The sequence below is a fragment of the Eschrichtius robustus genome, chromosome X, assembly GCF_028021215.1.
Source record: "Eschrichtius robustus isolate mEscRob2 chromosome X, mEscRob2.pri, whole genome shotgun sequence".
Taxonomy (NCBI): Eukaryota; Metazoa; Chordata; class Mammalia; order Artiodactyla; family Eschrichtiidae; genus Eschrichtius; species Eschrichtius robustus.
Window position 1 is genome coordinate 65,374,798 of NC_090845.1, and position 12,016 is coordinate 65,386,813.

Below are 12,016 nucleotides of genomic sequence, written 5' to 3' on the forward strand. Positions count from 1 at the left end.
GTAATAGTCTTTATTTTAAAGTTATTTATTCTGATATGAGAATTGCTACTCCAGCTTTCTTTTGATTTCCTTTTGCATGGAATATCTTTTTCCATCCCTTCACTTTCCGTCTGCATGTGTACCTAGGTCTGAAGTGGGTCTTTGTAGACAGCATATATTCAGGTCTTGTTTTTGTATCCATTCAGCCAGTCTATGTCTCTCGGTGGGAGCATTTAATCCATTTACATTTAAGGTAGTTATCGATATGTATGTTCCTATTACCATTTTCTTAATTGTTTTGGGTTTGTTATTGTAGGTGTTTTCCTTCTCTTGTTTTTCCTGCCTAGAGAAGTTCCTTTAGCATTTGTTGTAAAGCTGGTTTGGTGGTGCTGAATTCTCTTATCCTGTCTGTAAAGGTTTTAATTTCTCCGTCGAATCTGAATGAGATCCTTGCTGGGTAGAGTAATCTTTGTTGTAGCTTTTTCCCTTTCATCACTTTAAATATATCCTGCCACTCCTTTCTGGCTTGCAGAGTTTCTGCTGAAAGATCAGCTGTTCACCTTATGGGGATTCCCTTGTATGTTATTTGTTGCTTTTCCCTTGCTGCTTTTAATATTTTTTCTTTGCATTTAATTTTTGATAGTTTAATTAATATGTGTCTTAATGTGTTTCTCCTTGGATTTATCCTGTATGGGACTCTGTGCTTCCTGGACTTGCTTGACTATTTCCTTTCCCATATTAGGGAAGTTTTCAACTATAATCTCTTCAAGTATTTTCTCAGTCCCTTTCTTTTCTCTTCTTCTTCTGGGACCCCTATAATTCTAATGTTGGTGCATTTAATGTTGTCCCAGAAGTCTCTGAGACTGCCCTCAATTCTTTTCATTCTTTTGTCTTTATTCTGCTCTGCAGTAGTTATTTCCACTATTTTATCTTCCAGGTCACTTATCTGTTCTTCTGCCTCAGTTATTCTGCTTTTGATTCCTTCTAGAAAATTTTTAATTTCATTTATTGTGTTGTTCACCATTTTGTTTGTTCTTTAGTTCTTCTAGGTCCTTGTTAAACGTTTCTTGTATTTTCTCCATTCTATTACCAAGATTTTGGGTCATCTTTGCTATCATTCCTCTGAATTCTTTTTCAGGTAGACTACCTATTTCCTCTTCATTTGTTTGGTCTGGTGGGTTTTTACCTTCCTCCTTCATCTGCTGCATATTTCTCTGTCTTCTCATTGTGCTTAACTTACTGTGTTTGGGGTCTCCTTTTCACAGGCTGCAAGTTCGTAGTTCCCATTGTTTTTGGTGTCTGTCCCCATTGCTGAAGGTTGGTTCAGTGGGTTTTGTAGGCTTCCTGGTAGAGGGGACTGGTGCCTGTGTTCTGGTGGATGAGGCTGGATCTTGTCTTTCTGGTGGGCAGGACTGCTCCCAGTGGTGTGTTTTGGGGTGTCTGTGAACTTAATATGATTTTAGGCAGCCTCTCAGCTAATGGGTGGGGTTTTGTTCCTATCTTGCTGGTTGTTTGGCATGGGGTGTCCAGCACTGAAGCTTGCTGGTCGTTTAGTGGAGCTGGGTTTTAGCATTGAAGCAGAGATCTCTGGGAGGGCTCTCGCTGATTGATATTACATGGGACCAGCAGGTCTCTGGTGGTCCAATGTCCTGAACTCAGCTCTCCCACCTCAGAGGCTCAGGCTTGACACCCAGCTGGAGCACCAAGACCCTGTCAGCCACATGGCTTTCAACACAGGTCCTTCTGGCTGGTGTGGCTTGTGCCCAAAGGAGACCAAGTTTGGTTCAGAAGCAGAGGAAACTCTATTCTCAGACTGAAGAATGGAGAGGTGTGAGCTCAAGCTCTAGAGCACACGCTTTCCCAACAGGCAGTCTTTCTATGTGTTTTTAACCCCTGTTTATTTCTTTCATATCGGGAGAGGGGGGAAGCATTGTAGTCATTTATACATTAACACTATAAGTCCTTCCTCACAGATGTTGACATTTAAGTGTCAGAAGACTGGATGTATTACAAGAAAAAGGCATTGAGCTGAAAGACAGACTTAGATGTGTTCATTTATCGATACACTAATCAGCCACACAGCACATTATCAGAAGCCTACTATGCACAAGGTACTAGGGTTACAAAATACTGTAAAGAAGCCTATCATCTAATACAGAGAAGACATTCATGAAAACATACCATTTCATAACAGTAAAATGAATGCAATAATGACAATATGAATGAAAGAATGGACCAGGAGAAAAGATGCACTGAAACCTACTGAATGGAAAATGCCCATAGTAAAGGTAGTCCTTGGGCAAACCAAAGCCTTATTTATTTTATGACTGGAAATTTGTACTTCTTGATCCCCTTCACCCATTTTGCCCACCCTCTAAACCCCTCCCCTCTGGCAACAACCAGTCTGTTCTCTGTATCTATGAGGTTGGGTTTTTTAAAAAATATATAGAACATTTAAAATTTTTTTGACTGCGTTGGGTCTTCGTTGCTGCGCGCAGTCTTTCTCTAGTTGCGGCGCACGTGGGCTACTCTTCGTTGTGGTGTGCAGGCTTCTCACTGCAGTGGCTTCTCTTGTTGCAAAGCACAGGCTTTAGGTGGCACAGGCTTCAGTAGCTGCAGCATGCAGGCTCAGTAGTTGCAGCACATGGACCCTAGAGTACACGAGCTTCAGTAGTTGGGGCATGCAGGCTTCAGTAGTTGTGGCACACGAACTCAGTAGTTGTGGGTCATGGGCTCTATAGCGCAGGCTCAGTAGTTTTGGTGTATGGGCTAAGTTGCTCCGTGGTGTGTGGGATCTTCCTGAACCAGGGATAGAACCCATGTCCCCTGCATTGGCAGGTGGATTCTTAACCACCGTGCCACCAGGGAAGTCAGAGGTTCTTTTTTTTTCTTTTGTTTGTTCAATTTGTTTTGTTTTTAGATTCCAAATATAAGTGAAATCATATGGTATTTGTTTTCACTGTCTGACTTGTCTCGCTTAGCATAATACACACAACATCCACCCATGTCGCATACGGCAATATTTCATTCTTCTTTATGGCTGAGTTGTATTCCATTGTGTGTGTGTGTTGTTTGTAGAGTCTATTCAAATTACCTGCCCATATTTTAAATTTAATTGTTTTTTATTTGTTGTTCAGTTGTATGAGTTATTTATATATTTTGGATATTAACCACTTGTTAGATATATGATTTGTAAATATCTTCTCCCTATATTTAGTAGGTTGCCATTTCATTTTGTTAGTGGTTTCCTTCGCTGTGCAGAAGCATTTTAGTTTGATGTAGTCCCATTTGTTTATTTTTGCTTTTGCTTCCCTTGCCTGGGGAGACATATCCAAGAAATATTGCTATGATTTATGCAAAATGTTCTGTCTATGTTTTCCCCTAGTAGGATTATGGTTTCTGATCTTACAATTCGGTCTTTAAACTACTTTGAGTTTATTTTTGTATATGGTGTTAGAGAATGTTCTAATTTCATTCTTTTTATATGCAACTGTCCAACTTTCCCAGCACCAATTTCTGAAGATACTGTCTTTTCTCCATGTATATTCTTGCCTCCTTTGTCATAGGTTAATTGACTATAAGTGCGTGGGTTTATTTCTGGGCTTTCTATACTGTTCCATTGATCTATGTCTGCTTTTGTGCCAACACCATACTGTTTTGGTTACTATAGCTTTGTAGTATAGTTTAGATTAGGGAGTGTGATGCCTCTCTATTAATTCTTAAGAGTAAAGTATTGAAATCTCCAGATATAATTGTGGATTTGTCTGTCTCCTTGCAGTTCTGTCAGTTTTTGGTTCAGGTATCGTTATGTCTTCTTGGTATAGTGCCATCTTTATCATTATGTAATGTCACTATTTATCCTAGGGATATTTCTTCTTCTGAAGTCTACTTTTTAATATTAATATAGCCATTCCAACTTCCTTTTGATTTGTGTTTGCATAATATAATATTATCTATGTATTTTTATTTGAAATGTGTTTCTGGTAGAAAGCGTATAGTTGGGTCTCATTTTAATAACTAAATATTTTATGGGACTATACAGCTTTCCTATTTTTTTCTTGAGTTGGTTTTGTTAAGCCACATTTTTCTAGGAATTCATCTATTTCCTCTAAATTTTCAATCCTATTGACATAAATTGTTAATACTGTTCCTTACTCTTCTTAATCTTTTTTCCTTTGTTATGATTTCCCTCTTTTATATTATTATTTCATTGTACATTTTCATCTTGATGAATCTCCCAAATGTTTGTCTATTTTATTAGTTTTGTAAAACAAACAAATATGGGGTTTTATTGACCTTTACTGTGTCTTTGTTTTCTATTTTATGAATTTATGGTTTGCCTTTAATACCTTCTTCCTTCTACTTCCCCCCTCCCATTTTTTCTTATTATATTCTTAGATTGGATACCTAGCTGTTTAATTTTCACCCCCTCATCTAATATAAATAGTTAAGGCTATAAACTTCCCTTAAAACATGCTTTCGTCATATCTCATAGGTTTTTATATGTATTATTTTCATTATTTTTAAACATTAAGTATTTTAAGATTTCCCTCATGATTTCTTCTTTGACTCATATATTTAGAAGTGTGTTTTAAATTATACAATATATGTAGATGTTTTATTTACCTTCTTTATTCATATATAACTTAATTGCAGTGTGGTAAGACAACATGGTTGCTATGATACCAATTCTTTAAAATTAGTAAGTAATTTATGGAGAATCAATTCTTTTTTTTGAATTTTATTTTTTAATAAACTCTTTTTTTAGAACAATTCTTGATTTACAGAAAATTGCAAAGATGGTACAGAAATTTTCCATATACTCACACCTAGTTCCCCCTGTGTTTAACATCTTTCATTGTTATAGTACATATTTTAGAATTAGTAAACTAAAACTGATACTTTATTATTAACTAAAGTCCATACTTCATGCAGATTTACTCAGTTTTTACCTAATACCCTTTTATTTTCTGTTCTAGGATCCCATCTAGAATACTACAGTACATTTAGTGATCATGTCTTCTTAGTCTCTTCTTGGTTGTGACACTTTTGTACCTTATTTTTGATGGCCTTGATATTTTGGGAAAGTATTATTCAGGTATTTTGTAGAATGCCCCTCAGTTGGTATTTCTCTAGTAATTGGTATTTTCTCTAGTAGTTTTTTTTTTTCATGATAAGACAATAGGCTGTATAATTGTTTTTTGGCTTCCAGTTGGATTAGCCAGTGGAGAACCAGAGTAAGAAATCAGAAAGGGATGAGGTTTTGTTTTATATTTCCATGGTTCTCTCCATGTGAGGAACTTGAGCTGACTGTATTCCTCAAATACAGTGCACGACTCCACTAAGAGTGTCTCTGCCTACAGTTCTCAAGTTCTTGTAGCCACTCCCTCTCCTTGTCATTTCTGGAATTAAAAATAATTTCATCTTCACTCTTAGTGTTCCTAAACTCTTTTTTTGCCCCTCATGATTTTCTAATTCCTCACACATATCTTTGAAAACCGTCCCTTTATTAAAACTTTCTTGAATCATTCTAATGAAACTGTGCCATTTATCCCACTGGAACACTGTCTAGTATATTATGAATCAAAATAAGCTTCTCTGGACATTGAGGCAGAACTAACATTTTTTTAAATTTATTTTTTATTGAATTATAGTTGAATTACAGTGTTCTGTTAATTACTGCTGTACAGCAAAGTGACTCAGTTATACATATATATACATTCTTTTTTCATATTCTTTTCCATTATGGTTTATCACAGGATATTGAATATAGTTCCTTGTGCTATGTAGTAGGACCTTGTTATTTATCCATTCTTTGTTTTTTAAGTAACTTTTCTCTTTTTTAAAAAATATTTATTTATTTTATTTTTGGCTGCATTGGGTCTTAGCTGCAGCACCTGGGATATTCATTGCGGCATGTGGGATATTTTGTTGCAGCATGTGGGCTCTTCATTGTGGCACACGGGCTCTTCATTGTGGTATGTGGGCTTCTCTCTAGTTGTGGCACAGGGCTCTAGAGCACATGGGCCCTGTAGCTGTGGTGCATGGGGTTAGTTGCCCTGTGGCATGTGGAATCTTAGTTCCCTGACCAGGGATCAAACCCGTGTCCCCTGCATTAGAAGGTGGATTCTTAACCACTGGACCACCAGGGAAGTCCCCTATTTATCCATTCTATATATATCAGTTTGCATCTGCTAATCCCAAACTCCCAATCCAACCCTCTCCCACCCGTCTCCCCCTTGGCAACCACCAGTCTATTCTTTATGTCCCTGATTCAGTTTTTGTTTCATAGATAGGTTCATTTGTGTCATATTTTAGATTCCACATTTAAGTAATATCATATGGTATTTGTCTTTCTCTTTCTTACTTAGTATGATAATCTCTAGTTGCATGCATGTTGCTGCAAATGGCATTATATCGTTCTTTTTTATGGCTGAGTAATATTCCATTGTATATATGTACCACATCTTCTTTATCCATTCACCTGTCGATTGGCATTTTGGTTGTTTCCATGTCTTCGCTATTGTGAATAGTGCTGCTATGAACACAGCGGGCATGTATCATTTTTTATATATAAATTTATTTATATTTATTTTTGGCTGCATTGGGTCTTCTTTGCTGTGCATGGGCTTTCTCTAGTTGTGGCAAGTGGGGGCTACTCTTCGTTGTGGTGTGCAGGCTTCTCATTGCCGTGGCTTCTCTTGTTGCGGAGCACAGGCTGTAAGCACATGGGCTTCAGTAGTCATGGCGTGAGGGCTCAGTAGTTGTAGCTCGTGGGCTCTAGAGCACAGGCTCAGTAGTTGTGGTGCACGGGCTTAGTTGCTCCACAGCATGTGGGATCTTCCTGGACCAGGGCTCAAACTTGTGTCCCCTGCACTGGCAGGTGAATTCTTAACCACTGTGCCACCAGGGAAGTCCCGCATGTATCTTTTTGGTTTATAGTTTTGTCTGGATATATACCCAGGAGTGGGATTGCTGGATCATATGGTAATTCTACTTTTAGTTTTCTGAGGAAACTCCATACTGCTTTCCAAGTGGTTGCACCAACTTACAGTCCCATCAACACTGTAGGAGGGTTCCCTTTTCTCTACACCTTTTCCAGCATTTATTATTTGTCAACATTTTAATGATGGCCACTCTGACCGGCGTGAGGTGGTACCTCATTGTAGTTTTGATTTGCAATTCTCTAATAATTAATGATGTTGAGCATCTTTTCATGTGCTTATTGGCCATCTGTATTTCTTCTTTGGAGATCTGTCTCTTTAGGTCTTCTGCCCATTTTCGGATTGGCTTGTTTGTATTTTTGTGGTTGAGTTGTATGAGCTGTTTGTATGTTTTGGAAATTAAGCCCTTGTCAGTTTCATTATTTGCAAATATTTTCTCCACTTCTCTAGGTTGTCTTTTTGTTCTGTTTATGGTTTCCTTTGCTGTGCAAAATCTTGTGAGTTTGATTAGGTCCCATTTGCTTATTTTTATTTTTATTTCTATTGCCTTGGAGACTGACCTAAGAAAACATTTGTACGATATATGTCAGAGAATCTTTTGCCTATGTTCTCTTCTAGGCGTTTTCTGGTGTCATGTCTTATGTTTAAGTCTATAAGCCCTTTTGAGTTTATTTTTTTATTTTTTATTTTTATAATCAGTCATCAATTTTATACACATCACTGTATAAATGTCAATCCCAATCGCCCAATTCAGCACACCACCATCCCCACCCCACCGCAGTTTTCCCCCCTTGGTGTCCATACGTTTGTTCTCTACATCTGTGTCTCAACTTTTGCCCTGCAACCCGGTTCATCTGTACCATTTTTCTAGGTTCCACGTACATGCGTTAATATACGATATTTGTTTATCGCTTTCTGACTTATTTCACTCTGTATGAGAGTCTCTAGATCCATCCACGGCTCAACAAATGACTCAATTTCGTTCCTTTTTATGGCTGAGTAATATTCCATTGTATATATGTACCACATCTTCTTTATCCATTCGTCTGTCGATGGGCATTTAGGTTGCTTCCATGACCTGGCTATTGTAAATAGTGCTGCAATGAACATTGGGGTGCATGTGTCTTTTTGAATTATGGTTTTCTCTGGGTATATGCCCAGTAGTGGGATTGCTGGGTCATATGGTAATTCTATTTTTAGTTTTTTAAGGAACCTCCATACTGTTCTCCATAGTGGCTGTAACAATTTACATTCCCACAAACAGTGCACGAGGGTTCACTTTTCTCTACACCCTCTCCAGCATTTGTTGTTTGTAGATTTTCCGATGATGCCCATTCTAACTGGTGTGAGGTGATACCTCATTGTAGTTTTGATTTGCATTTCTCTAATAATTAGTGATGTTGAGCATCTTTTCATGTGCTTCGTGGCCGTCTGTATGTCTTCTTTGGAGAAATGTCTATTTAGGTCTTCTGCCCATTTTTGGATTGGGTTGTTTGTTTCTTTAATATTGAGCTGAATGAGCTGTTTATATACTTTGGAGATTAATCCTTTGTCTGTTGATTCGTTTGCAAATATTTTCGCCCATTCTGAGGGTTGTCTTTTCGTCTGGTTTACGGTTTCCTTTGCTGTGCAAAAGCTTTGAAGTTTCATTAGGTCCCATTTGTTTATTTTTGTTTTTATTTCCATTACTCTAGGAGGTGGATCAAAAAAGATCTTGCTGTGATTTATGTCAAAGAGTGTTCCTCCTATGTTTTCCTCTAAGAGTTTTATAGTGTCCAGTCTTACATTTAGGTCTCTAATCCATTTTGAGTTAATTTTTGTGTATGGTGTTAGGGAGTAATCTAATTTCATTCTTTTACATGTAGCTGTCCAGTTTTCCCAGCACCACTTACTGAGGAGACTGTCTTTTCTCCATTGTATATCTTTGCCTCCTTTGTCATAGATTAGTTTATCATAGGTGTGTGGGTTTATCTCTGGGCTTTCTATCTTGTTCCATTGATCTATGTTTCTGTTTTTGTGCCAGTACCATATTGTCTTGATTACTGTAGCTTTGTAGTATAGTCTGAAGTGAGGGAGTCTGATTCCTCCAGCTCCGTTTTTTTCCCTCAAGACTGCTTTGGCTATTCGGGGTCTTTTGTGTCTCCATACAAATTTTAAGATGATTTGTTCTAGTTCCATAAAAAATGCCATTGGGGGGCTTCCCTGGTGGCACAGTGGTTGAGAATCTGCCTGCCGATGCAGGGGACACGGATTCGAGCCCTGGTCTGGGAAAATCCCACATGCCGCGGAGCAACTAGGCCCATGAGCCACAACTACTGAGCCCGCATGTGTCTGGAGCCTGTGCTCCGCAACAAGAGAGACCGCGACAGTGAGAGGCCCATGCACCGCGATGAAGAGTGGCCCCACTCGCCACAACTAGAGAAAGCCCTCGCACAGAAACAAAGACCCAACACAGCCAAAAAAAAAAAAAATGCCATTGGTAATTTGATAGGGATTGCATTGAATCTGTAGATTGCTTTGGGTAGTAGAGCCATTTTCACAGTATTGATTCTTCCAATCCAAGAACATGGTATATCTCTCCATCTGTTGGTATCATCTTTAATTTCTTTCATCAGTGTCTTATAGTTTTCTGCATACAGGTCTTTTGTCTCCTTAGGTAGGTTTTTTCCTAGGTATTTTATTCTTTTTGTTGCAATGGTAAATGGGAGTGTTTCCATAATTTCTCTTTCAGATTTTTCATCATTAGTGTATAGGAATGCAAGAGAATTCTGTGCATTAATTTTGTATCCTGCAACTTTACCAAATTCATTAATTAGCTCTAGTAGTTTTCTGGTGGCAATCTTAGGATTCTCTATGTATAGTATCATGTCATCTGCAAACAGTGACAGTTTTACTTCTTCTTTCCCAATTTGTATTCCTTTTATTTCTTTTTCTTCTCTGATTGCAGTGGCTAGGACTTCCAAAACTATGTTGAATAATAGTGGTGAGAGTGGACATCCTTGTCTCGTTCCTGATCTTAGAGGAAATGCTTTCAGTTTTTCACCGTTGAGAATGATGTTTGCTGTGGGTTTGCCTTATATGGCCTTTATTATGTTGAGGTAGGTTCCCTCTATGCCCACTTTCTGGAGAGTTTTGATCATAAATGGGTGTTGAATTTTGTCAAAAGCTTTTTCTGCATCTATTGCGATGATCATATGGTTTTTCTTCTTCAATTTGTTAATATGGTGTATCACATTGATTGATTTGCATATATTGAAGAATCCTTGCATCCCTGGGATAAATCCCACTTGACCATGGTGTATGATCCTTTTAATGAGTTGTTGGATTCTGTTTGCTAGTATTTTGTTGAGGATTTTTGCATCTATATTCATCAGTGATATTGGTCTGTAATTTTCTTTTTTTGTAGTATCTTTGTCTGGTTTTGGTATCAGGGTGATGGTGGCCTCATAGAATGAGTTTGGGAGTGTTCCTTCCTGTGCAATTTTTTGGAAGAGTTTGAGAAGGATGGGTGTTAGCTCTTCTCTAAATGTTTGATAGAATTCACCTGTGAAGCCATCTGGTCCTGGACTTTTGTTTGTTGGAAGATTTTTAATCACAGTTTCAATTTCATTACTTGTGATTGGTCTGTTCATATTTTCTGTTTCTTCCTGGTTCAGTCTTGGAAGGTTATACCTTTCTAAGAATTTGTCCATTTCTTCCAGGTTGTCCATTTTATTGGCATAGAGTTGCCTGTAGTAGTCTCTTAGGATGCTTTGTATTTCTGCGGTGTCTGTTGTAACTTCTCCTTTTTCATTTCTGATTTTATTGATTTGAGTCCTCTCCCACTTTTTCTTGATGAGTCTGGCTAGTGGTTTATCAATTTTGTTTATCTTCTCAAAAAACCAGCTTTTAGTTTTATTGATCTTTGCTATTGTTTTTTTTTCTTTGTTTCTATTTCATTTATTTCCGCTCTGATCTTTATGATTTCTTTCCTTCTGCTAACTTTGGGTTTTGTTTGTTCTTCTTTCTCTAGTTCCTTTAGGTGTAAGGTTAGATTGTTTACTTGAGATTTTTCTTGTTTCTTGAGGTAGGCTTGTATAGCTATAAACTTCCCTCTTAGAACTGCTTTTGCTGCATCCCATAGGTTTTGGGTCATCGTGTTTTCATTGTCCTTTGTCTCTAGGTATTTTTTGATTTCCTCTTTGATTTCTTCAGTGATCTCTTGGTTATTTAGTAACGTATTGTTTAGTCTCCATGTGTTTGTGTTTTTTACGTTTTTTTCCCTGTAATTCATTTCTAATTTCATAGTGTTGTGGTCAGAAAAGATGCTTGATATGATTTCAATTTTCTTAAATTTACTGAGGCTTGATTTGTGACCCAAGATGTGATCAGTCGTGCAGAATGTTCCATGCGCACTTGAGAAGAAAGTGTAATCTGCTGTTTTTGGATGGAATGTCCTATAAATATCAATTAAATCTATCTGGTCTATTGTGTCATTTAAAGCTTCTGTTTCCTTATTTATTTTCATTTTGGATGATCTGTCCATTGGTGTAAGTGAGGTGTTAAAGTCCCCCACTATTATTGTGTTACTGTTGATTTCCTCTTTTACAGCTCTTAGCAGTTGCCTTATGTATTGAGGTGCTCCTATGTTGGGTGCATATATATTTATAATTGTTATATCTTCTTCTTGGATTGATCCCTGGATCATTATGTAGTGTCCTTCCTTGTCTCTTGTAACATTCTTTATTTTAAAGTCTATTTTATCTGATATGAGTATAGCTACTCCAGCTTTCTTTTGATTTCCATTTGCATGGAATATCTTTTTCCATCCCCTCACTTTCAGTCTGTATGTGTCCCTAGGTCTGAAGTGGGTCTCTTGTAGACAGCATATATATGGGTCTTGTTTTTGTATCCATTCAGCAAGCCTGTGTCTTTTGGTTGGGGCATTTAATCCATTCACGTTTAAGGTAATTATCGATATGTATGTTCCTATGACCATTTTCTTAATTGTTTTGGGTTTGTTTTTGTAGGTCCTTTTCTTCTCTTGTGTTTCCCACTTAGAGAAGTTCCTTTAGCATTTGTTGTAGAGCTGGTTTGGTGGTGCTGAATTCTCT